The sequence below is a fragment of the Lynx rufus genome, unplaced genomic scaffold (assembly GCF_022079265.1).
Source record: "Lynx rufus isolate CCGP_SWC_20201006 ecotype Redwood Valley unplaced genomic scaffold, mLynRuf1.p SCAF_11, whole genome shotgun sequence".
Taxonomy (NCBI): Eukaryota; Metazoa; Chordata; class Mammalia; order Carnivora; family Felidae; genus Lynx; species Lynx rufus.
In genome coordinates, this window is record NW_025814825.1 from 51,621,121 (window position 1) to 51,648,195 (window position 27,075).

The 27,075-nt window shown below is 49.6% G+C and overlaps 1 pseudogene; it reads right to left on the reverse strand.

Annotated features, from left to right (window-relative positions):
- Nucleotides 1-18,333: 18,333 nt before the first annotated feature.
- LOC124507361 (uncharacterized) lies at nt 18,334-18,473 on the reverse strand (annotated as a pseudogene).
- Nucleotides 18,474-27,075: the final 8,602 nt, after the last annotated feature.

The window sequence follows — 27,075 nt, forward strand, 5'->3', positions numbered from 1 at the left end:
GGTTCCTGAAGATGTCTCCTGTATGGCACAGTCACTTGGGGTGGTAGGTGGGTGGGTATGATGACTCATCCAGAAGCTAGGCCTTCTTATCAACGGGACAGGAATTTTTAGAATGAGATTCGGAGCATCGGGGAGGTGGGAGACCAAGCAGAGAAGGCCCTGTAGGTCAAGGAAGAGGGTGCGTTTGGTTTGGGTTGACGCAGTTACATTTTGGGTTGACGCAGTTACATTTTGGGGAGAGACGAGACACAACTGTTCCTCTCTTCTACCCCAGAGGCACAGATCTGTTGTTACATATTTTCACTTGTTCTTAACTTGAGCAGGAGACCTTTTCTTGCTGAGCTGCAGCACCCTCATCTGTGGAATAAAGTCAGTCTAGATAACTTTGGATGTCTCTTCCTGCTCCAAGGGTTTTGGATTTCATGACCCAACTTAACAGGTTCCAGGGCCCTCTGCCAGGACATGTTCTTTTAGTTGGTAACATCTTCAGGGCCAGTTCATTAGCCTGCGGCTCTGAAGCCATGAGGCCAGACTCAAAAGAATTTAGGGATGAGCACCCAACAGTATCCACCCAAAGCCGAGACTGCCTCGTTTTGGCTCTCTGGAGCTAACAACTAACTACCCGCAGACATGCTCCCCATGCTGACAGCCGGTGCCGGGCCGGCCCGGGAGGCTCCTGGTGAGAGGGACCCTACGGGGAGTTCTCCAGGAGTGGGAGCGACCCCACTTTCCTGCAGAGGGCCCGGTAAGGCCGCCTCGCTATAGGAGCGGGAGGGGCATGGGGAGGGGCCCCGCAGCTGGCTTTGGCCTTACCTTTCCTACAACAGGAAAGGGAAACCTTTTCTCAAGGCTCTTCTGGCTCAGCGATTTCTCACTTCTCCAAAAATCGCTTTCGTGCGCCAACCCCAGCTTCTAGACCCAGCACTCGCCAGCCCCAGAGCTGGGGTAGAGCGTGAGGGCCCGCGGGCTGGCTGGACTTCCAGCCTCTCCTTGGCTGCTAACCAGCTGTGTCGGGAAGTCTCGGCCCTTGCCCGGGTTTCAGCTTTCTGTTGTGTACATTTACCCACAAACGTGTAGTTTTCTGATTGAAGTGGTGGAGGGACCATGTCGTTCACCTTCTCGACCTCTCTCTGCGCCCCCATCAGCCTCTCCAAGGCATCCCTCTGGCTTATGGGGGGACGTGACAAGTGCATGGCCACCCAGGCCCTTGGGCCCACCCCTCCAGCTGCACCTGACTTCCCCTTACCTTCTGCCTGAACTCGTTCCCAGCAGAGGAAGGAAGGCACAACCTCGGGGTTCACATCCTCAGTGGGTGGAAAGTGCTTTTCCGGTGTTCTGAGGAGTCTGCAGTGGACTGGATGGAGCTCAGTGGGATCTCTCCTTTCCTTGAAGTCTCAGCTTATTTTCGTCTCATCCCAGATAAGCACATTCTAGCCATTCTGGCTGCTTGAGGTCGTGCCCTGTGCTGATGGGTGGAGACAAGATGGCACCTGCTAGGCTTAGCCACTTGCTGTCCAGGCCTTTGTCTTCCCCAGGGGGAGGTGGGTGGAGAGCAGGAGCAAGTGGAGGTCTGGGCCCAGGCCCCCGGTCTTGGGAAAGCCCTCCACGCTGGGGAATAGTGTCCCTTGCTCTGGAGAGCAGAGGCATCGTGCCTCTGCTACCACGGCGCACCTAGGGGATGCCAGAGGTTGAAGGGATTCTAGACACAGTTGCCCTCCCTTGTGCAAGCGATCTGAATCCTCTCCAGAAACGTCGCTGGCTGCAAACACGGGAGCAGGGCAGCACGAAGACGTGAGACTGTGCTATGCTCCTTCCCCTGGACGACAGCCACTCCAGGAGGCGGGGTCAGTGGTAGGTGAGAGCTAAGCTGTGCAGAACGCTGGCTGCAAACCACGCCCTGCGTCCACACGCTTCGCACAGTTTATCGCACTTCATATAGCAACCCTCTGAAACGCATCTCTCGTTATCCCTGTTTTATAGACGAGGAAACTGAGACCTAAGAAGGCTAAGACAAGCGTTCAAGATCACATCTACAGGGAGGAATGGAAGGAGACCCGAAACCCGGGGTTTTGCCACTCCCCGGGGACCAAGCTGTGATCCTTTCCGAACTATTACATCTTTGGCACAGCCACAGGCCAAGGGGATGGGCTGCCCTGGATTTCTGTCCTGCTCGGACACTTCCCAGCTGTGTCACCCCGGACACACCAGTTCCTGCCACAGGGGGTTGTTCCAAGGACGTGTGAAACGCTGAACGCCCACGTGCATTACACACCAGCTGTCCTGCAGTCACAGTGCTGGACAGTTGGGGTGCCGACTGTCAGGTATGTCCCAACCCCTCCATGCACACATCATTGCATCTAAAGGTTGCGACCGTCCTGTAAATTACTCATTTTATCTCCTTTTCCCTGATGAGAGGAATGAAGTGCAGAGAGGTCAGGGAATTCACCTGAGATCACACAGCCAGAGGCACAAGTAGCTGGGAAGCCAGGCAATCCGACTACTCAAGCTGCCTCTATCGCGTGCTCTTTTTACACGATGTCACGAGTTCAACCCACATTTGTGGAATATTTATTACGTGTCTAGTGTTGTGTTGGGCACTGAGGCTACGATGGTGAGCAAAAAATCAGATGTGGTTTCTGGTCTCTGATATTCCAGAAGGGTAGACTGCAATCAAATGTGTGCCAGTATATGATAAACGTGGAATTGCAACTATGGAAAGAGTTTATGGAGGAAAGGAGCATGGGGCTCTACGAACCTGTAATAGGAGTCTTGACCCAGTTGGGTAAGGCAGGGAGGACTTCCTGGAGGAAGTGACAATTCATCTGAGATCTAAGGGGTGGGTGGGAGTGAGGTAAGTAGCTGGTGGTGTCGACGGTGGGGATGGGGTGTGTAAGGACATTCCATGCAGAGGGAATCCAAGTATGGAGACGCCTGGCAGGAGGAAGCGTGAGCAGGTGCATAGAGCATGGTGGAAGGCAGATCTGGCTACATAATTTGCAGGGCCCAGTGCCAAACGAAAATGTGGGTCCCTTATCACAAATCGTTAAGAATTTCAGGGTAGTGAGAAGAGGTACCTGCTATTGCATGTGGGGCCCTACGTGGCTGAGGACATGACATGCCCATGAAGCCAGTCCCAACCAGAGAGAAGGCTGGGGAAGGAGTTGGGGCAAGTCATAGAGCCGTCAAAGCCAAGTTTAGGATTCTGTCTCTATTGATCTGTTTCCAGAGGGTCACTTCTGGGTAGAGAAGCGTTTAGAGGGGAGTCAGCTGGGTGAGCTCTTAACCCTGAGGGCTCCGGCGGGTCCTCGACCTCCCCAGCCTGGCCAGGTCTTCTCCTGTGTGGGAAAGGGAGAGTGATGCCCACCCACATGATGATCAGAATTTGTGAACAAACGCCCTGACCTTGGAGCCTTCTCATGGCTAATCTGCATGGGCCTGACACAAAGGGTCCACGATGGGGGCTGGTAGATGAGCGTGACTCCCTCCAATGTCCCAAGCCAAGGAGGTAGGGGGGGGCAGGTTGTGTGTGGGAGTTTCTAAAGAGCTTTTTAAAAAGGGGGACCCCAGAGTTTAGGACGTTGCAAACCGAATCCCCTTTTGCTTTCGTGTTCAATTTCAATGCAAAATGGCTAAAGTATTTATCCAAATAAAGCAAAACCAGCCAGAACTGTCTCTTCGGAGCCACAGAGAACTTTTCTGAGCACCAAAATCAATGACTTTACCCCCGCCTTCCCCCAACCTGGGGTGTTGTATGCAGACAGACATTTTACTGTGACAATTATAATAGCTCAGTTGGAAATTACCGTCTGGCTAGGCAGCTGAATCTGTGCTTGGATCCAGCTTCAAACACAGGTATCAGGGGCAAATTAGCAGCGACATCAAGTTTTGGATTTTATAAAAAGTGCCAGGTTGGGAGAAGAGAATTGTTCCTGCCGCTGAGGGTGAAGGTTAATACTCCGGGCCTTGGCTGCCCGCGTCCGGGGCTCCCCTACCCCACACGGCAACTCTAAAGACCGCCAGGCACACTGAAGCTCATTATATTTTCTCTCTGCATAGAACTCCCCCGCAACGCCCATGCTCTCTTTGATTGCCATGGAGAAGGACCAGCTATGGGTCCCAGGATGTTGGAGAGCTGTCCTTCCCTGCCCCGTGGCCCCCTCACTCAGAGGAAGGCCCCTGCCTCCTCCCAGGGATTTCTGGGTCCGGATGGCCGAAGACCCGGGTGTCTTCGGGGCCTCGTAGTTTAGGTTAATTACGCAGAGGGCAAGGCATTGACGCCTCCTCTCTGGGATGGTTGGCAAACTCGACTAGACTCAAAATGAACCGCTTTGATTCCATCTGCAAAATTAGATCAGATTTGATAAAGTAAAGATGTACCCTTTGAAGTATTCCCTATCAACATAAGTGCTAAGAACACTTGAGTGAAGGAATTTGAGCAGTTTTGAAAGCAGCAGCATAGAAGCTTCAGTGAGGATTGCAGCTAAGGGCATGCCCAGAAGGCACGGGACTAACTGCATCTATCCTGCAGGCAATAAGCAATTGCTAAAGATGCCAGACTTCTCAAAGTTCAGAGTTCAGCATGGAAAAACTTTGTTGAACTTGTGATAGGCTGGGCTCTGTGGTTTGCATTCTGTTTTCAGAGGCTCTCAGAGTCCCGGCAGTTTTGTGTTTCTGTGCCGCCTCGGCACGGCAGGAACAAGGCTGTTTTTTTTCTCTTTAGCTTCCACACAGAGGTAGGAATTAAGCCTTCATATGTTTTCCCGGGGTATGGTCCCTCCAGAGCTACAGGGCAGGACATCAGTGGGTGAAAAGTGTCTGTTTATCCAAATGAAAGCCAGAAGATCTGTGTCAAAGCCCAGCTCTGTCACCGTCTAGCTGTGTAACCTTGATGGAGTCCTTCCGTGTGTCCAAGCCTTCGTTTCTTCATCCTTCTGTCATTCCACTCCAGCTACCGGTTACGGTCCCTTCCATGTGCCAATAATACCTACCTCTCCATTGAGCTCTACCCAAACTCCGTTATTAAGCCCATGGTAGGTGCTGGGGAGAAGATGCTACATTAATCACCGCGTGGTCCCTTCTGGTCCAGCAGGGGACAGAGAAACCTGAACGAGGGCTGTAAGAGAAAGTGTCGGGTGTGGCGATAGGTGCACGTACAAAGGGCTACAGGAGCTCAGAGGAGGGAGCAATTGATTCCACCGGGGGGGGGGGGGAGCCAAGGAAAGGCACAGAGGCGAGAGAAGAGGCTCAGAGCTGATGAGCTAATGAACAAGAAAGCATTTTGCAATGTGCGGAGGGTTATAAAAGGTACGCTCTTATTCTGATTTCGGGTATTACGAAACAGCATGCAATCTGGATTCTTTTCTCTTAGCTTGGACTGGATTGATGGTAACTTGGGAAGCTCAAAAGGACGAAAGGATATAGTAAGGGCTGGAATCAAATAACCAATGTTGAAGGGAAATTTAAAAAAATCCATGAAAGCTTGTGAGAGAGGCCAGTGGGAGGGTACCTCACACTGACTTGCTGCCGTTTGGGCTCCCGAGGTTGGGGGAGGCGGCTTGCGTGCTGTATCCTGGAGGTCTCGCCTACCTTGAGATGAGCTGGAGGTCCAGATCTTGGCTCCTGTTGTTGGGAAACCCAGGGAGGCCCCGTAAGTGCACCATTTCCCCCTGTATTATGGGGTGTAAGAGTAGTGAGAATAGGCATCCTTCCCTGGGTCCTGATCTTGGGTGGAAAGCATTCAGTCTGCCACCATTAAATATGACGTTAGGTGTAGGTGTTTTGTAGATGTTCTTTACCAAGCTGAGAAGCTTCCCTCTATTCCTAGTTTGCTGAGAAATTTTTTATCATGATTGGGCGTTGGATTTTGTCAAATGTTTTTTTCTGCATCAATTGATAGGATCACACGGTTTTTCTTCTTTAGCCTGTAGATGTAGTGGATTGATTTCTCTAATGTTTGTTTAGGTGTGAGAGACAAAGAGACAGAGAGCGAGTGGGGAAGGGGCAAAGAGAGGGAGACACAGAATCCGAAGTAGGCTCCAGGCTCTGAGCCGTCAGCCCAGAGCCCGACGCGGGGCTCGAACTATGAGATCATGACCTGAAGTCGGACACTTTATCAACTGAGCCACCCAGGCGCCCCAGGATTGATTTTTGAATGTTGAACCAGCCTTACATACCTGGAATAAATCCCACTTGGTCACGGTATATAATTTTTTTTCTCCATGTATTCTGCCGGATTCGATTTGCTAATACCTGGCTGAGGATGTTTGCATCTACGCGCACGAGGGACATTTGTAGTTTACTTGTACGGTCTTTATCTGGTTTCAGTATTGGGAGAATATGAGCCTCATAAAATGAGTTAGGAAATAGTCCATCTTCTCCTATTTTCTAGAAGAAATTCTGTACAATTGGTACTGATACTCCATTTTAATACACCATGAAGGCAATTCTGATTTTTTTTTTTTTTTTTTTTTTTTTAGTTAATCTTCTAAACTCAGAAGTCGTTTTTGATTGCGATTGGGAAGATGGCTTTGTATCACACCCTGAGCCTGGGGAGAACAAAACCACAACCCGGTTCCAGCTGTTTTAATCTAACCCACCTGAATACGATTGCTGCTTTACCATGCACTCCCTTTGGGGGTCTCAGTCCTCACTCATGCAGTGGCTCATTCGGCGCATCTGGGGCCCGTGCTGCACGTGAGCACGCCGTGTGACAGGTGTCACCTACCCAAGTAGCTCCATTCGGTCTCCACCCTCTGCTCCCCCCTCCTCACTTCCCCTTCCCTCCTCCCTCCTACTCTCGTCCTTGACCTCGGGCACGGGTTGAGTTTGGCATACTCCTCAGCACAGGGCATAACATCATGGCAACCCCTTTCTTTCCGGTCTTCATGCGCTTCCTCCCCCACGGCCGGTGCTCATGCTAATGTGTCTGACATCCCGTTACTTTCCTATTGCTGCTGTAACAGATTAGCACCAACAGGGTGGCTTAGAACAACACACATCCATTATCTTACCGTTTTGGAAGTCGGAATCCCAACGTGGGTCTCACTGGACTAAAATCATTTGTTGGCAGGGCTGTGTTCCTTCTGGAGGCTTGAGGGAAGAATCTGTTTTCTTGCCTTTTCCAGCTTCTAGAAGCTGCCTGCGTTCTTTGGCTCCCAGCCCTCTTCCATCCTCAAAGCCAGGAATGGCTGGTCTAGTCTTTCTCACCTGTATCCCTCGTACATTCACTGTCCTGCTGTGTCTTTCATTTGCAAGGGCCCTTGCGATTACATTGGGACCACCCGGCTAGCTCATGACCGTTGTTCATCTCCAAGTCAGCTGATTGGCAACCTTAATTCCCTTTTTGACATAGAACATGACACAGTCACAGGTTCTAGAAATTTGGATGTAAACATCTTTGGGGGTTGTGATTCACACAGATCCATACATTAGGGACATGGGCATCATTTAAAATATACAATGTTATTTTGAGTGTGCAAGAATTCTTTATGTATATGAATGGAATTGGACGATCAATCTCTTTCTGACTCTTACTTTTTACTCCCAAACTACGTTTTTAGGTTCTACCCATGTTTTATATATGGATAGTATGTTACTCCTAACTCCTACAATGTATTCCATAATAGACCCCCCCATCATCTTCTGATTCATTTCCAAGTGACGGGCACCTAGATTGCTTCCCACCCCTCACTGTTAAAGACACTGTTGTGATGAATAGCCTGTGTCTGTCCCCTGATGGACCTGGTTGCATTTTCTTACTTAATTTTCACCAGGTAATGTTAGAGAGCTCCCTACAGTGGCTGCCCCTGTCTATACCACCACCAGCAGTGTGCCGGGGGACTCTTTCAGCTTTGGGCTGCTAGCTCCTACTATTTCCCAGCTGAAAAACAGCCAGGAAGGGGAGGAAAAGCAACATTAGCTCAGCACGTACTATGTAACCTACTAGATGGTGCTGTGTTGGATGCTTTCCGTTTTTATCCCCTTTCATTCTAAGATGATCCTAGGTGGTTGATATAATTGAACCCGCTTTAGAGCTGGACAACGTAAAGCCGAAAGGGAGTAAGTTCTTTGTCCAAGGTCTCACGTTTAGTAAGGGCTAGATGCAGAATTTGAATCCAAGTCTGGGCTAAGCATTCATCCTCGGCGCTCCCATCAGCCCCGGACACATGTTGCTCTCCACACGTTCAACTCGTTGTCTAGGAGGGTGGTTAAGAGCATGGGCTTTGGAGCCAGACTTCAGTGCCAATGCTGGTCCGTCACTTAGTAGCTATATGATTTGGGGCGAGGAGCCTAACTCCTGGCTGTCTCCGTTTTCTCATCGGTAGAAGGGAACAACATCCTTCAGTTAGGTTTGCAAACCACTTGGTAGGGTGTGGCGCACCAAGGGGCTAAATAAACGGTAGGTACTGTTGCAATATCGCACCTGTGTCTCCCCATCTACCCTGGACTCTAAGCTCCTCACAGCCAAAAACTGTGCCTCATCTATCCATGTACCCCATTCACCATAGCAGCTAGTACAATGCCTGGCTCACTAAGAACTATTGAAATCCTCCGTGCCACAGCTCATTCTAACTAGGGTTGACTATTTCCATAGCCCGAGTGGTGAAGGGTCTTGGATCTCCAGGCTATTGATAGGGTAAGGGGAGATGAGGGTCTCTGACCCCTATTCCTTTAGTGATCTTTCTAGACCTCACTCCTGTCTTTATAATATGTGTTGCTTCTGGTCCCCATCTCTTGCCCCTGTCTACCCTGTCTCGTAAAGCCCTGTTTTTGCTCCCCTCGGTGGAACCAAGGTGCTATTCTGTCGGTGTTGTACAGGTTTCCCCCACCGGGGGGGGGGGGTGGGGGTCACATTGCCGTCGGCATTGCTTTTCCTCCTCTGCCCGACTCATGGCTTGCCTGTCAATTAGGAAATCCTGCACCTGTGTGATTTCCTTGAGCGCTTAATAAAAATTGGGCGATTAGAGAACCTCAGCACTTTCTTAAATAGTCATTAAACAATCATTACAGATGGAAATAGCTACAACCGGCCGCTGCGAGAGGGAGCGTGTGGCTCCTAACGACATAATCCTTTTTCAAGTCAGAACGAATGTGCAATCAAAGCACAAAAGGGAACAGTTTCAAAGTTCTGAGCCTTCTTAGGCAAAACTATAATACGTCAACCAGCCTAAATTGGCGGCCGAAATGTTCAATGAGAATTGATACATAACATAGTGTTTCAAGTAACGCACCGCTTAAGCCAGGTGTTGTTTTTGGTTTTGTTTTGTTTTCTTCTCTCTTGCTCCTTTTAGGGACGTCCTCACAGCCTTTCAAGTCTGGGCACTGCTGTCTGTCTTAGCTAAGCTGGAGACGCTCCGACTGAGACAGGTTATAACTTCATAGTTGAAGCAGGTCCTCAGGAGGCTTTCTTAAGGCTGCTGGGGTTTGAAAGCTAGATCCGATATTTAAGAGCTGTGTGACCTCAGGAAAGTTACCTAGTCATTCTGACCCTCAGTTTCTGCATTGTTCAACAGCAGATGATAACAACCTGCTGCATAAAAAGCATTTATTAAGTGTTAGGGGAATTATTAAACCCTGTTTTTTGAGGCGGGTGCTCCTGCAGTGGAACGCGAGTCATTTCACTGTGAAGGCTTCTCTAGTCAAAGACATCAACTCTCTTCCAAGTTCCATCAGTTACCATGCCGGAGGGTGCATACGAATCAAAGGGACTTGTTTAAAACGCACATCCCTGGAGTCTACTGGGAGTGATTCTCTTTCTGAAAGGAGTGGGACCCGGAAACCCCTCATTTTAACAAGCACCTAAGTGATCTAATGCAGATGGTTCAAAGGCTACAGTTCCCAAAGAAATGAATTAGACACCCACCGGGAGCGCTGGGGCTATCGTCAACGTGTATCTTACTGTGGATAATTCAATCAGATTGCTTTCCGATGAATGCCTAGAACCAGCCATCCTTGAAGGAATAGCAGTTTTGGTAGCTTGGTGGGAGAAAGGAGCAATCCTGGTCACCAGACATACTTGGAGAACCTCAGTTCTAGATGCCGGGCGCTGGACAGCCAGAGGCGTCAGCAGGCAGAGACGCATGCGCTCCTGGAGGTGGAAGTCGTCATAGATAAAGCGTGGTTAACTTGTAGTGATTCCCTCGACTTGCTCTGCGGCAAAGACCAGCCTTCGTGCCATGGAAAATCTTTTTGCTTCCTTTCGGTTGTGGATGGCTATTTCCTATCAGGGACAGCACTCTCTAAGGTTGTTTGATGCTTCTTCAGACACACAAGGTGACTTCTTAAGCAAAGTTACCGTTCCGGTGTATCTTTTGTGGTCCATCTTCCTGTAGGTATCACTCGCTTAGTCCTGGGGCTGCAATCCCCAGGGTCTCTCTGGCTTTGGAATGTTAAGTAATTTACAAGTCTAACCTTCTGAGTCAGGACGCACAGAAGCTGTGAGTTCTTGCCGGATGTATTCCTGATGTTCTGGTTGTCCCGACTGGTAGCCTGGGAGTTCAAATCAGCACCTACTGGTCAGCAAGGCAGAGGGCAGCAGGGCAGACAAGGAGGGGCTGGAAGAAGGGTCCAGAGCGCAGGAAACAAGGACAGTTATGCCTCGGTTGACCTCTTGACAAGATTCTCTGCAGAAGGGAAGTGATGGCAGTGATGTGGCAGGGAAAGTCCCAGACCTTCAGGTTTAGGAAGACATTTGTCCCAAATGTCAGACATGCAAAGTATGAAGTGAAGAATGTGAAGACTTTTTAATTTTACCTATAAATAAATTGCAATGTATATGCAATAAAACTAAGTCCATGTCTTGGATGAATTTAGTTGATTCAGGGTATTGATTGGACAAGATCTGATATCTGAGAAAAATTTTGTTGAGAGCTGAGAGTAGGGATGAGGTGGTCTGATCAGTAATAAGAAAAGGTACAATTTAGGGTTAGCTGCAGGCATCAATTTCATTTCCTTAACATTTGTATTTCTGTTTATAAAAGCAATATATGCTCCTTATGGAAAACTTTGGGAATAGCCTTCAAATATATGTTCTAATCAACACACTCACACACACACACTCACACTGACATACAGTCACATGCATAGATTTTTATAAAATTGAAATAATGCTCGAAAATGAAATAATGCTACTGGTTTGTAGTCTTCCTTTTTTCACTTGCAATTATGAAAAAACCCTATTTTAATGCAAATTTTTAATTCCCTATTTTCAATGGCTCTGTTGCGATGTGTCATTATTTATTTATTTTTTTCAAAAAAAAATGAATCCCTATTATTAGGCACTTGGGCTATTTTTATTTTTTCCTACTACACAGAACTGTGGTGATGAAAATTTATATATGTAGATCTTTGTACACATTTCTGATTATTTCCTTGGGGGTGAAATTCTTAGGATTGCTGAGTCAAAGGATATGCATTTTTTTATGGTCTTTGGTATATATTTGTCAAATTGCTATTCAGAGAAGTTGTTTCAATTTTCGTTTCTACCAGAAGTCTAGGAGGGCACCCATTTCCCAGCTTCCCTATCACCACGACATATCGCTATGGATTGCTTTTAATGCATCTTGAAGTTCTTTAGACAACTCATAGCTACCTTATCATTTTCTGCCCGATCTCCAAATGGTTGTCAGCTAGAGTTTGGATGAAATTATGTGTTGTGCCAGTTTTCTGAGATGGGGACAGATGTGGGAACTGCTAATTTTCTTGACCTTGAGGATAAGCATTTAGAGTAAGAATTGTCCTGCCCCTTCCCCAGTAAAGAATTAGAACAAATCCATCAACTCCTGGTTCCCTCAGGAGACTAATCAGATTAAGGCATCCCTAACTGGGGTCGGAAGCTCTTTATTTGCAGAAGGATGCACATTCATTCAGACGGTGCCAGAAATAACCCTCGCATCTCTAAACAGATGGGGACAGATGCTCAGATGGGGTTTCAAGTGGGATCAAGTAGGGTCTGACAAGAGTTGTATCGTTTGCTCATCTTCACGGAAGTTCCCGTTTTCCGGACTTCGGAATTGCTCGGAAAAAGGATATTTGTGGCACCACACGGTCCCCCCAGACTGCCCGCACCGAAGCCCACTCTGAATTTATGACTCTTGGGCGCCATGGTGACCCCAGCGCCAACGGGCTGTGAAAACACTCAGGACAAGCTTTCCCTGAGTTGACAGGAAGCAAAGCCTGCTGCGGCGGCTAATGTCTGCATGTGTGTGGGAGACAGCTGCCCTGGGGCCTTCCTGAGAATGCCTTGCTGGCCTCTTCTGACGGAAGCCAAGAACAACAGATTAGCACAGAGGTACTGCCACCTTCCCCTCTGAGTCAGGATGCATGAGAGCTGTGAGTTCTCACTGGCTGTATTCCTGATGCTGTGGTTGCTCAGATTGGTAGCCTGGACGTCCAAATCAGCACCTGCTGGTCAGCAGGCCAGAGGGCAGCAGGGCAGACAAGGAGGGGCTGGGAGAAGGTTCCAGAGCGCAAGGAAGCAAGGCAAATGTCTGCTTCCAGCTAGAAAGGAGTTAGAGTAGACCTCAGTTGGGAGCCAGGAGGTCTGAGTTCGAATCCTCACTCTGCCATCACGGGGCTGTGTGACCTCAGGTAATCCATGGAACCCCTGGGGCCTCACCGTCCTCAGTGGCCAACAGAGGACGTTGTTGGCCAAGGTAAGGGTGTTTTTAACTTTGGCTGTCTGAGCAGGAAGAAAGGCGGTGAGGGAAGATGGAGAGCAAAAGGAAAGGAGATCTTTAGAGCAATGCTTCCCAACCCTTTTCATGTCTTGATGCACGTGAAAATACTACTACCAACTGCCCCTCTGGGGTAAATGGAGGAGGCTTCTCTGAGCCGGAGGCACCACGCTGGGGGCTCCGGTGTCTTGAAGGCTGAGGACATTGCTATCTCAGGCACCTCCAAGGGGATACTCTACCACAGAGGACCCGAGCCCTGAAAAAATGGTGCACACCTCAGGACTACGCCTCAAATAAACAGAGACTGTCCCGAACCATGAGATGGGGGTGAGATAATCCAACGGTAATTCACTCATGGCGGCTTCTTTGATGACCTCTTGGGCAATATCAAATTCCTGCAGAGATTTTGTCATCGAGTCTCTGCCCGCTGTTGCTGCCTGTTGGTGGGGGTGGGGTGGGGTGACCAGGAATGAAGATCCTTTGGGAAAGACTGCTCGGGAGGAGGGAAGCCCAGGGCCCCCACATCTGACCAGTTTGATCAGTGCTCTAATCCCGAAAAGCAACCCTACATCCTCTTCCTGTCTTCAGTCTTTGGGGGACAAGTTCTTGAAGCCAGAGGCTTGATTGAAGGGATCAAGCATTCCATTTGGGGGTCCTGCCTGTCTCTCAGGCTTTTCCTATTTTGTAATAACAGGCTTTTTAGTGTGTCTTATTTATTTTTTCCATCCACCCTAAGAAACGATGAGGTAACCGGGCCCAGATAATTGCCGCACACCTGCAGGACGCAGGCCTGGTGCCATGAACGCAGTGGAGAGAGCGTCACGCCCCTGGCCACACAGATCAGCTGGCCGTCCCGCCCCCTCCTCCTGCACACCTGCAGAGGCCCGTCACTTGGGACAGGAGGGCCTATTAGGGCTCTTGTAATTGAGATGGGGTGAGGGAGTTTACCCCGGCTCCTCTGGAGTGGGAGAGAAGGAGCCGGCTTAGATGACAGGAAACCGTCCCCTCTGCTCCGTGCAGCGGACTGAGAAAGGTGGCCTGGGTAATAATGGGGTTAGCTAATCCTGATAGTCATAAGGGTAGGAGAGTCCATCATCATAATCACGGCTAATGGACTCCAGATGGAGAAATATAATTGTTCTCATTAACATGGTTACACACACACACACACACACACACACACACACGCACGCATACCCATGCACGCGCACTCAGAGGCCCATTCTGCCCACATACCTGACTCTGATAAGGACTGTCAGATAAGAACAGCCCACACCACAAAGCTAGATGGAGGGCATTGTCAATTATTCCTTCCCTGTTTCCCCCTTCCACAACATCCATGCATACGTAATGGTTTCATTAACCTCGAGACTCCTGCAGATGAGTTGAAAACCCAGGCTTACACGGCCAATTAATTGGCTGTACATTTTGCACGGCGTATGGAAGTACATTTCTCCTGCCCCTTCAATACGGCCTGACTTTTCGGCTGTATTTCATAAGTGTTAATGTAATGTTGCTGAAAGGAAATATGGCCCAAAGCAGGAAACTTCCCCCCCCACCTCTCTGGGATGCAGCTGTTCATTTGGTTTGGGCTGTTAATTCAAACCACTCCCAGGTGCCTATTTCATATTATCTCTTGTTTAGGACAAAATAAAATGAAACTGTCAAAACCTCTCTGCCTCGCTCAGTGCTGGGCTCAATAGCCCCATAAAGAGACCCCGGGCGAGGAAGCAAGTTCTCCGAGCAAGTGCTCGAGAGAAGGGCAGGCCTTCCAGGTGAAAGTTTGACCTGCAACGAATCCACCTTCCCCAGAAAGGCATCGTAGGGGTCCTGTAGTGACTTCGTTCCTACCTCCGGGCCCTGGCATTTGACCTTCCTCACCAGGAATGCCATTCCCGCTCTGTTTCCTGCTCTCTTGCAAAGTCTCCTCCCTGCATCTCTCCCTGAGCACTCTACTTTTCTGGCTGAGACCTATAGTAGGTGCTCAGTAAATGTTACGCGTTATTAACATGTCTACTTCTTTAAAATTTTTTTTTTCAACGTTTATTTATTTTTGGGACAGAGAGAGACAGAGCATGAACGGGGGAGGGGCAGAGAGAGAGGGAGACACAGAATCCGAAACAGGCTCCAGGCTCTGAGCTGTCAGCCCAGAGCCTGACGCGGGGCTCAAACTCACGGACCGCGAGATCGTGACCTGGCTGAAGTCGGACGCTTAACCGACTGCGCCACCCAGGCGCCCCTAACATGTCTACTTCTTGAAGCAAGTCAGTTGTTCAGGGCTCATAAAATATTTAATAGAGGAAGAACTCTCAGGTGGATTCACCCATGATTTGCATGTATCCCAGAATTCTATTTATAGCCATACTCTTGCCTTTTCCATAACAAATGCCTCCCTAAAGTGGACATTTCTCTCTGCCATCTGCTGTTGGCCACTCTGCCATTGTGCCAGACGCAGACGCTGAGGGAGGGGCTGGGAACAGCAGGAGGGGAGGACAGATGTCTTTGCTGGAGTCCCAGCGTCCTCCCAGGGAGAAAGGTGCGTGGCTTTTAGGATGTTCTGTTAGGATGTTCAATGACTGTTTCCTTTTTAGCCAAAGTGATCTCTCACTTCCGGCAGCACAGGAAGAATGGCTCCTTTGGGTGGTTTTTACAGCTGAAGTTTCTGGGTCTAGGTTAGGTAGTACCAGGTACCCCTGTTAGTGAGAAACAGTTCCTCTTGCTGACTGAGTTTAGATTCCAGTCCCTGGTCCACTCGGGGCCTCTGATCAGTGGGGATCTGAACATCTCCCCAGCATGGTCCTGGCAAACCTTGGTCAGCTGTTGTTTGACAGGAAGGAGGTGGGCCCAGTGTCTTTACTTAGTGGCTTTCTAGAAGAGTCACATCAGAAGCAATTCTGCCTCCACGCTTCACACAGGCCACCGGATCTCTCTCTCTCTCTCTGCCTCTCTCTGTCTCTCTCCAGTCTCTGGCTTCTGTGAGAGACTGCCAGCCAGGGAGGGTGAGGCCAACGTGGCCACAAGCACACTTCATAAGTGAGGAAGATTCCTAGGAAACAGGATTTCATAAGTGGCTGCCGGAAAATGCTAAGTGAGATGCCTTTTTGTTATTGTCATTTTTAAGTATCCTTCAAAGGATCTGGCCACCTCAGACTCACGTCTGTGCTGTTCTCTAAACCGTTCAGAGACTAAGAGCGTCCATGCTCTGGAGAAGAAAGCGTCGCACCATGTGTTAGCGAGCACGTTTTGTATTTTTGAGCTACTTTTTCTGTAGCCTGGGGCCTGATTGATTTTAGGTTCAGCCTAACATCTTGGCCTGAGATCCTGTGGAGAGTTGGAGAGACTTAAAGAAACAATTCAGACCCAAAGCCCTTGTTTTTTTTTTTTTTGAGAACTGACCCTTCCATCTGTTGACAATCAAATATTGAACCTATTAAGAGTGGCAGGTCCCCAAGCTGGGAGGAAGGAAGGAATTTCCCAGAGTCCCCGGAGACAAAGGACCTTTTGACTACACCTGGGGGTGAAGGGTGACCAGCCCAGGTCAGACTCAGCCGGGATCAGATGAGCGGGAGCAGCTGGTGGGATGGGAGCGGGGGGTCTGCCTCGCTCAGTCCTGATTTGCCGAGTGAGGGGGCGAGGAGAAGGAGCGTGTAGAGAGCGGATTTGCCAGGAGACACGCCAGAGTGTGGACTTGGGGCCCCTTGCCGGGCCTCCCTGTGCCCCTCAATCGTGCTTTTCCATGGTCTGTGTTTGTGACCTCCTGCCCCACCAGACCTTCAGCTCCTCAACAGCGGGAGCTCTGACTCCCTCCTCTCTGAAGGGCCCAGGATGTAGCAAGTGTTCATGGAATAAATAAATGTGGAGACTCATAAAGGGGGTTTCTCAGAGTAGGGCCACAGCTCGCTCTTGAAGCACATCTGCATGAATGAGGGAAGTCACCCCTGGAGGCAGACATAGGCCTATGGGCACATGGGTTGATGGGGGAAGCACCCCCTCTCTTGGCCGAGTGTGTTCATACAAGGCGCATTTTGAATAAGGGCACACAGTGGCCATCCTTATGATTTAGAAATTGGGGCCGATGTCCCAAGCCCCGTCTGTCGGGACATCCCGGATCACGGTGGGCTGATGGATGGTGGTCTCTGAGTGGGGCAGGAGATGGCCAGAAGGCAGCATCTTACCCCTGCGGCAGTGACCGCCACCCCCCCCCCAACTTTAAGGTCTGCACGTGGGCTGTCTGGCCGCCTTTTCCAGGGTCTTCTCTCTGCCCCCACCATCCTCTGGCTGTTCTGTTAGCAACGCTGGGCCCCTCTGGTCTCTTTAGCCAGCGAGTTCACCAGTAGCCTTTTGGTTCACACAGACCTAGGCTGGATTCCCGGTTCTTCTCCTTGCCCACCTGCGAGTCCTTTGGAGGACGTTTAATGTCACCCCAGCTGCACAACGGGGACGTGGCGAGGCCATGTGAAGAGGTTGTGTCCGCAGGGCCCAGGACCGTGTTGGACGAAGAAGTCTTTCCCAAAGGTGTGCAGGAAGGCCCTGCCCACACGAGCTTCACCATCAAGACCACATATCTTCCATTCTTCCTGCCCAAGACCCCCTTCCACACCACTCCCGTTTTTGTTTTGAGGTGGCACAGAGCCGGGACCTTGGGAACAAATGGACCCAGTGTTGACTGCAGGCCCACAGTGTTGATGGGCTTCATGCCGGGTCCCTCAAGCTGAGGTCAGCTGAGAACTGTCATGGAGGGCTGCTGAGTTGGCGATCAGATGGATGGGTGGGGACTGTTCATTGTACTTCTCTTACAGTTACTCTTTGGTATCTAGACATGGCCCTGTCTTCACTGCTCTGAAGGATCCTGGTCCTTTTGCAACTTCTCTTCCTGTTTTCTTATCCCCATGGTGCCCCGTCAGAATGAGCTGTAACTGTGAGGATCCACTGAGAGAACCACATCCACTTCCCTGCCGATGTGAAGGAAGTTAAGAATGCAAAGCACAGAGCGCAAAGAGTAGAGTTCTTGAATTTCTCAGCTCAAGCCCAGCATATGAACCATAATCTGTGTATTTATATTCTCAGCTTTCCAGACAGACAGTGGGACAGGTCGAGGGCAATTCTCGTTCCTTCTCATGGGAGTTACATTCCTGTCCAGCATGCAAATGGAAAATAACCCTACACTCTAGCTACAAAGAAGAAGAACATGCTGTTTGGGCAAAATTGTTTCTAGTTCTGTCTTGGCCAGCTCTTGGTGCGATTTCTGCCGGCCGTGGAGCGACCTTTCTTGTTTCAGCTTATTCAGCAGTAAAATGGGGCTATCCTCTCTGCCTCGCCGGCTTCGCGGTTAGGAGTTTTAAAGAATTTTGCCTTGTTTCAGTGGATCTCGTGTGGCCCACTAGGAGTACGTGCTCATCAGAGAAAGATGAGCTGGCAAGCCCTCAGTTCTAGTCTTCTCTGATACCAACTTTATACCTCATCTTCCGTTTCTTGACTCTAGGGTTCTCGAACTACACTAGGGATTTCATTGCAAAGGCTGTCTGCAGAGGCCCACCTCAAGAAATGAATCTGCTAGTTCTCCACTTGCCAAGTGGAAATGAGAACAATCCCTTTACTACTTCCTTTTTATTTTTTAGATCTTTACATTTTTATTTATTTTATATATTTTTTTATTATGCCTCGTAGCAAGAACTATCAAACTCCACCCATTGGACCAGAGTCCCCTGTGGTGTTACTGAAAGACATGTCCCTCATGTAGCGCACGACCTGCACTTGTGAGTTCACCGGCCTCAACCTCGGGCTTTAACAACGTGCAGTTACTTCCTTGGCGTATGGTTATGGGAAACGAAATGAGTTGGTAGGAGGGAAAGTGTTTCCAGAACAATAGAGTGTTGCTAATGCCAACCTAGAGTAACAGCAATGCCAGTTGCTTCGTCGGCTAACGTTTCTCTCGCTTGTGAGTAACTCATTCGAGATGGAAGGGGTTGTGGCTCTGTTTATGTGGTTTATATTTTGTGACTTATTTCTCAGCTTAACACGGGCAGGTGGTTCAGGGACCTCCACCTATTTGAAACGTATTCTGTTCCTATTTCTCAGAGCCCTACTCTCTGGCAGCCTGAAATACTGGTTCAAGTTCGCATACAGGCAGAGTATTTGGGGACAACAGAGGGAGCAACCTTTTCACCAAGGAAGGGAAGGGGTGACAAAGGAGAGGAGGAGGGAAGTGCTAAGTATTGTACCTTGTCCTTAGAGTTAGGCCAGGGATGAATTAATCCCTGATGACACGCTGGAAGAAACCAAACAAACAACCCTCCCCCTCCCCCGCCTCCACTCCACACACCAGAGGACCCGGCTTTCATTTAACAGTCAGTCAAATGGTGAGAAAACATTAGGCCTCCTTAATGATGAAGAAACCAAATATTTCATCTGGTCAGGTCTGCAGTGAGTCAAGGGGAAGAGGCAGTGTAATGACCAGGCTTGTCCGTGACCATTTGGCTTGTAGCCATCATCAGAGCCTAGGACTGCAGCGAGGAAGGACCCAGGGATGAGCTGGGAGCCACACACACGGCCCCGTGCTCCGTGCAGTGTAAACAGCCAGTACATCTGGGTGCCTCATGCTCTCGTACCTTAGAGTGAGGGAAGACACAAGGCTCGCTGAAAGATGACCTAAGCCTGGGGAGTGAGTCGGAAGGAGCAGTGGATGATGAAAATGGTTGGGTAGCGTGGTGTCTCCTCCAGCATGGTGGAAACGGGGCTGGATGGGTTGCATACCTTCATAGGTGTGAGGTTTGCATTCTTTCTGAACCAGAACACTCAGGGTCGACTCTGGCTGTGGCAGTTGGGGGCGGTGTGGTCCACTGGCAGTGGTGTCAGTAACACAGGAACAGCAGTAGCCACACGTGGAGAGTTTATCGCCGGTCGGAGGAGCCGTTTGGCCACGGCCGACAAGGGGTGATGGTGGTTTTGCTGCTTAGCACACGTGCTTTCTGCTCCCCTCTCTTTGGTACCACAGACTGCCTCCCATGTCACGGAGTCGGTATCAGCCCTAATACGGCCTCTTCCTGGCCATGTGATTGGTTATGGAATTAACATACAGCTCAGGCGGGGCCAATTGGAGTCCTTCTCTGAGACGAATATATGGATACCGGGAGAAGGAAGCGGCCCTCCTTCTGGTTGGATAGCTAGGCTTGGAGGCTGTACTTTTGGAGTTTCTGGTGGCTAGGCTTTCTACCTCCTGGAGAAAGTCTGTCCACCACAGGAAAGAGCTGTGTCACTATCCAGAGAGAAGCGGAACTGGGACACGGAGAAAGAGCCTGATGACTTCACTTGGGCCCCTGGATCCAATCACGATTGAGGCCAGATGCACCCTTGTGTTCCCAGTGAAAGGAGCCAAAGAATTCTTGGTGTTTGTGTGAGCTAATCTGAGCCAGGTTTCTGTCACCTGAACCTGGACAGTCTGGAAGAGGTGGGGGTCAGGGGTGAAGGTGGGACTGAGCAAGTGAGAGGTCAAAGAGGAAAAGGAAAGGAAGCAGAAAAGAGTGTGACCCGATGGCCCTCGTTAGGAAGGGGTGGGGGGGGGGATCTACTCTGGTTTTCCGAGACTCCATGAGACCTGACCTTTGAGAAAGGACACTCATTGTTGAAAGGAAGACTTCCTTTCGTCAGGATGTCAGTCTCATGGCTCCTGGAATGCAAATGTCCACAGACATTCAAGTCCCCTCCCCTGGTCCCTCCAGGCCACTCCTCGGCTGACCAATAAGACCCTTCATGAATGACATTTAGTTACGATGCTGAGGGTGAGCTTGGGAATTGGACCGACTTCGATTTCTAACTTCAGCCCTTATCAGCAGAACAGCCTCAGGCAGATTACTGATGCTGTCTACCCTCAGTTTCTTCATCTTGAAGATGGGGCTAATAATTATATCCACCCGACTGCAGTGTGGTGAGAATCTCATCACCCAGTGCACAATTTCTCATGAGGGGGGAATGGTAAACTAGATTAGAAGACACCCATAGTAAGGAGGAAAACTAAGCAATTTAAAGCATGACGATGATTTACCGGGAGGACCACGTTAGTACAGTGAAGATTTTTTTAAGTGACATAATTTGAGGAAGAGTCTAATTTCTAGAAACGGGAATTAGAGGTCATGTACTCAAAATAATTGAAAGCGGGGACGTGAGGAGACATTTGCACAACCGTCTTCCTAGCAGCACTGTTCCCAATCGCTCAACGGTGGCTGCAGCCCAGGTGTCTACCCACAGATGAACGGCTCATCACAACATGGCGGACGTATGGGTAATTGCTCAGCTTTAAGAAGGAAGGCAATTTGGACACCTGCTACAACATGGATAAATCTCGAAGACGTGATGTTAAGTGATACAAGACGGTCACAAGAAGGCAAATACTGCGTGATTCCACTCCCAGGGGGGTACAGAGAGCAGTCAAATTTTTAGACGCAGACAGTAGAGTGGTGGTTTTCCAGGGGATGGGGGAGGGGGAATGGGGAGATGTTGTTTAGTGGGTACAGAGTTTGTTTTGCAAGATGTAAAAAGTTCTATGGAGGGACGGTGGTGATGGCTGCACCACTACGGGAAGGTACTTAATGCCACTGACCTATGCACTTGAAAATGGTGAAAGCGCACATATATTAGGTTATGTACATTTTAACCATAAAATGGTTTAAAATGGTGACAGTGTGCATATTTTATGTTATGTGTGTCTTACCACAATTTTTAAAAAGGAAGTTAGAGCCACGTGTATAGTAAGGATGCATTTCCATTTCGACAAAAGGACACAAGTTTTGTGTACGTGTTGAGCAAAAGGCAGAGTGAGTCACAACAAGTGGCTCCGGCGATTCTCTGTGGGGGTGAGTAGGTCGGGTGGGGGGGCCGTGTTGCTTGAGACACTTCAGTGTTGTCTAAATTGTTACCACGACCAAATATTGTTCGTGCCATTTCAACGAATAACATTAAATTATAACTATTTGTGTTCTACTTGGACACTTTCAAAATGTCTCTTGGACTAAAGAATGCCGGGGCTGTTTTGGGAAACAGTTTGGCAGCTTTGCAAGTGGCTTGTGTTACCTTATAATCCAGCGGTTTGCCTCTTAGATACATACTGAAAACATATGCCCCCACAAAAACTTGTAGGCTCGCATTCATAGCAGCGTTCTTCATAATAGCCCTCAAATGGAAACAACCCAAATGTCCATCAACCGATGAATTTTGTGCTAGTTGAGAAACTAGCAGCACAAACACAATGGACTATTATTCAGTAATAAAAAGGAATGAAGTCATGTTACAGGCTACAGCACAGACGAACCTTGCAAACATTATGCTCAGTGAAATAAGCCAGACACAAAAAGACCACATACTGTAGTTTTGCGTTTTTATGAAATGTCCCAAGGAGACAAGTCCACAGGGGCTGAACGTAGATCGGGGCTAGAGGTGGCGGCTAAAGGATGCGTACTTTTAAGAACTGCAGTAACGAAAGTATTCTCCAGTCGACTCCCGTTGACACAATTCTGTCAATATTCTAAAAGCCATTGAGCTGTTCGCTTTATGTATTTATTTATTTATTTTTAAAGTTTATTTACTCATTTTGAGAGAGCGAGCGAGCAGGGGAGGGGCAGAGACAGGGAGAGAGAGGATCCCAAGCAGGCTCCGCGCTGTCAGCGCAAAGCCCGACACGGGGCTCGAACCCACGAACCGTGAGATCATGCCCTGAGCCGAGACCGCGAGTCGGACGCTTAACCCACTGAGCCACCCAGGTGCCCTGAGTTGTTTGCTTTACATGGGTGAACTAGGGGCACCTGGGTGGCTCAGTGGGTTATAAGCGTCCGACTCTCGGTTTCGGCTCAGGTCATGATGTCACAGCTCGTGGGTTGGAGCCCCCCGTCGGGCTCTGTGCTGACAGGTCAGAGCCTGGAGCCTGCTTCAGTTTCCATGTCTCCCTCTCTCTCTACCCCTCCCCCTGCTCATGCTCTGTCTCTCTGTCTCAAAAATAACTAACTAACTAACTAAATAAATAAATAAATAAAACATTAACTGGGTGAATTGGGTGGTTTATGAACTACATCTCAGTAAAGCTGCTATAAAACAAAACAAAACCCAAGCCTTTTTGTAAGTTATAAAATCAGTCATTTACATCAAGTTTGGGAGGCAGATATTAAATGAGGAAACCGACCTCAAAAGCTAACTGAGGTCCCTTGAGAAGGAGGAGAATGACTAAAGTCTGGCAGGATTACTGTTTTTTTTCCCTCTTTGTATAATTCCCACCAGTAAAATGTCTCACAAAAGATGAGATCAAAAGGACGTGTGAAAAAGGAACCCAAGCATTCCTCATCTAGGGAATACACCCACGAGCCACGATACACGTCAAGTGGACCACGACTCAGCAATCAAAAGAGGCAGGTGACGATTTGCGCAACAGCCTGGATGAATCTCAAGTACGTTATGCTGAGCGGAAGAGGCCCACCTCGGAGGCTGGGTACCGTATGATTTCATTTCTACGACACTCCGGAAAAGGCAGAACCGTGGGGACACAAAACAGAACAGGGGTTGGGAGGGAGGGAAGGGTTTGATTTTCAGAGGCAGCCAAGGGAACTTTCTGGAATAGTGGAAATGTTCTGTGTCGTGATGATGCTAATGACAACACAACAGTAAGCATTTGTCAGAACTTGTGCAACTGCGCTCTAAAAATGGTGATTTTTACCATGTGTAAATTGTAACTTAAAAAATGGGAGAAAGGACACAAAGACCACTTGGATGTTCAGGGGGGTTGGACAGGCACGGAGAAGAGATATCTGGCCAGGGAATGGGGGCTGTCACCGTCCAGTGACCCTCATGTGACTCGTAGGTCAGCGGGGTTTCCTAAAAATTTGTAGACTCAGACCTGCAAATCCCTAAAACGTGTAGATGGTGTCAGCTCTCGGGCCCCTTTGCCTCCAGCCTGTGCACACACATGGGCTTTTTGCCCCACATCTGCCTGCAATGGTTTCCCCAGAATCCGTTCACATCAGGCCTCCAGGGTTTGGCTGACTTCACAGAGGGAAAGAGTGGGGCCACAGGAAGGCCTGGGTCTGGGTCCCCGCCATCCATCCGGCACACTTGTCTTCCTTCCCTTCCATTTCTGCTCCCTCCCCCTCTTCCCGGTGTGCTCCTGGGAGCTCCAAATTCTTTCCCTTCGTTACACGGAGGAGCTGAGCCCCCACCCCCGCCCCCCCTCCACACTCCTTCTCTCCAGAGAATTTCTCCAAATGATCCCAGTACCCAGCAGAACAAGGGAGCTGCTTTGCATTAAGAATGTCTTTGGTGGGGCGCCTGGGTGGCTCAGACGGTTAAGCGTCCAGCTTCGGCTCAGGTCGTGATCTCTGGGTTCACGAGTTCGGGCCCCCGTGTCAGGCTCTGTGCTGACAGCTCGGAGCCTGGAGCCTGCTTCAGATTCGGTCTCTTCTTCCTCTGCCCCTGCCCTGCTCGTGTGTGCGCTCGCGCTCTCTCAAAAATACAAAACGTTAAAAATAAAAAAGAATGTCTTTGGAATTAGAAGTAGAAAACTTCCTCCCCCCTATTAAACTTGATATTTGGGACGTGGCCATTAGCCAGGATGAGCACACCCCACGCCTTTCGGAGCATGCAGAGAGGACCCAGCTCTGGCTCAGGCCTCCACCTGCTACGGGGACAGCTTCTACAGATACGGAGCCATCTGCCCACCGACGCAGCCACAATGCCGGTCTCTTCCAAGTGCACTGAAGGGCGGGTCCCAACATGGGCTCTGCGACACCCCAGGTTTCTCCCACCTTCAGGAACCTGCCTTGACAATTCATTACAGCAATTTGCACTCGGTATTTCCTCTTGTCCACGTTTTCCTTTATGCTCACAGCCCCCTGCCCCCCTTCACTTCCTCCATTTGTCATCTCTGTCAGAAAACAGGCCCTGATTGTTTCAGGCCCAAAGCCTCAGCCGGAGCAACCCCAGCCAGCCCTCATCACCCTGCTAATTACCAGCCGGGCTGCAGGAACCCCGAGGTCCTCCGGGGGAAGGGCCTGCCGGCTCCCCAAAGAGGCCGCTCAGGGAGTGACACACAACCACCCCGGCCTGGTCCTTCTTCCCACTCCGAGCCCTTTCCCCTGGTCTCTGGGCGAGCGTGAAACAATTTCCTCTTTTCACGGGGGGCTCGATGGCAGGCAGATTAATGATGGCGAGCCCAGCTCAGAGGCCAGCCTGCCAGAACCATGTGCGGGGCGTTCCGCAGTCCCCACGGTGGCCTGCAGGAGGGACCGTCACAGGCAACAAAAGACACAGCTGAGTTCCCAGCAGTGGGAGCAGCTCTAACCTGACCCGGAGTTCCACTGTGGGAATGACCTTCCACCTCCGGCCCCTCCTCCCTTCTCCCCCAAACCTCCCGCCCCTGGGCAGCCAGCCCTGAGGCTCCTTGATGCTTCTAGAAATAAAGCACCGGCAACAGCTAGCGGCCCGAGCCGTAAACACCCAGTGTCTAGCATGGCCCCCATTAAGGCTCTGGCTTGGGGCTAGGATGGGTGGCCGAGAGAACGAGGCTCTCTTGTCAGCAGCGTGCTGTGGGCTCTCTGCCACCGGGCTCTGTGATAAAACTACAGGCAAGCCCAGGACTAGTCGGGAGTTTTCAGGGGGCTGTTTCTTTTCTTCCCTTCAGTGACGTTCTAACAGACTGGTGTGCAGGACTGGCTCCTCAAGATGGGAGACAGTTGGTGCCTGTGTGGGCCCGACGGGTATTTGCTTTGGAAACACCCAGCACGACAGGGTCTGTGAAAAAAGTCTCAGCAGTCAGGGGGACCAGTCAGGTGTCTAGGAAGCCAGCTGTGCTCCGAAAGGCAGCCTGCAGCTCCGGAGTTTCCTGGGAGGGCTTTGCAGCAGTGACTGTGGTATTGAGAGCAAATATTGGTCCTGGGAGCTATCCCCCTTGATGGAGGGGAAGCACTGCCCCCCATTTATGGGGATCTCCCCATCCAGAAGACTGGTTCAGATGCCAAGTTCTCATGCGCCGGCTTCCTCGCTGGCGGGATCCTTAGTTTGTTGGGTTGGGCGTTCTTCTGTGGCCAAGTTGCCCGCTTAGATGGTCAGCTCCAGGGGGACAGATAGCTAAGGCCCCACGTAGTACTATGGCCAGGTGTGTACAAAAGGAAGTGGGATGGATTTGGAGAGCCCAGAAGCGTTTTGATCACACAGTCATGCATGTACATTTACACACACACCCCACCTCCCACATACACACATACCTCACCCACATTCCCACCATATCTTTGCCATATTGGTGTTCCTTAGCTAACCTATGTTTTGGTTTTTTACGACCGTATGACTGTTTTAGGTAGGAAAACAGCCAGGCTTCCTCCCAGTCAGATCTCAGATTGTCTTAATGCTTTCAACTTAGATTTCCTATTTTGTCTCATATCAGTATGACCACACCTACTGTATTTTTATCATTCTTTTAACATTCTGTGTCATTTTGGTATCATTTTGAATTGTGAATAACATCAAGCTGGATTTCAAAAATCTGACAGGCTTAGACTCCCCCTAAAATAATTTTGTCCGTTCATATTTATTGAGATCAAGAATATTTAGACTTCTTTCTGACACTTAAGTTTATGTTCTCTAGTCTCCATATATTGATATTTATCATGTTCCTTTTTTGTGTATTAGGATAGAACTTTTGAGTTTTGGTCCAGCTTATTTTTTTCCCCTAAAGTTTAGAAATGTCTTATCTTCAGGGCACCTGGGTTGCTCAGTCGGTTAAGCATCAGACTTTGGCTCGGGTCGTGATCTCACGGTTTGTGAGTTTGAGCCCCGTGTCGGGCTCTGTGCTGACAGCTCAGAGCCTGGAGCCTGATTCAGACTCCGTGTCTCCCTCTCTCTCTGCTGAGCCTCCCCTGCTCACTCTCTGTCTCTGTCTTGCTCTCAAAAATAAATAAACATTAAAAAAATTAAATAAAAAAAGAAACGTCTTGTCTTCTGGGGATAGGAATGACTAGACTAGGAGCCGTGAGACAGGGCTTTATTCTGTGTGGTCATGAACTAGTTGTACAACTTTGGGTAAGTTACTTCCCCTGTTTGGGCTTCAGGTGTCTGTGCCACAATGAAATAGTTGGGTGAAATGATTCTGAAGGTCTTATTCACCCAGGTGTTAACATGGTGTGATTTGGGGGTCAGTTGAGGTCCAGCAGAAGCTCTGGTCTCTCCCGGGAATGTGCACCTTCACAACGGAGGGAACATCTCCACAACCACTCTTCCGTGGGGCATCTGCTGCCCAGCGAACTCAGACTTGAACCTCACTGGGGCAGCCCATCTTTCCAGGGGGAAGTCAGGCTCAGTTCCTCCCTCATCCGGGTCGATCACGAGTGGGATGTTTGTAACACAGCAGTGCCTATGTAAAAATCCTCACACA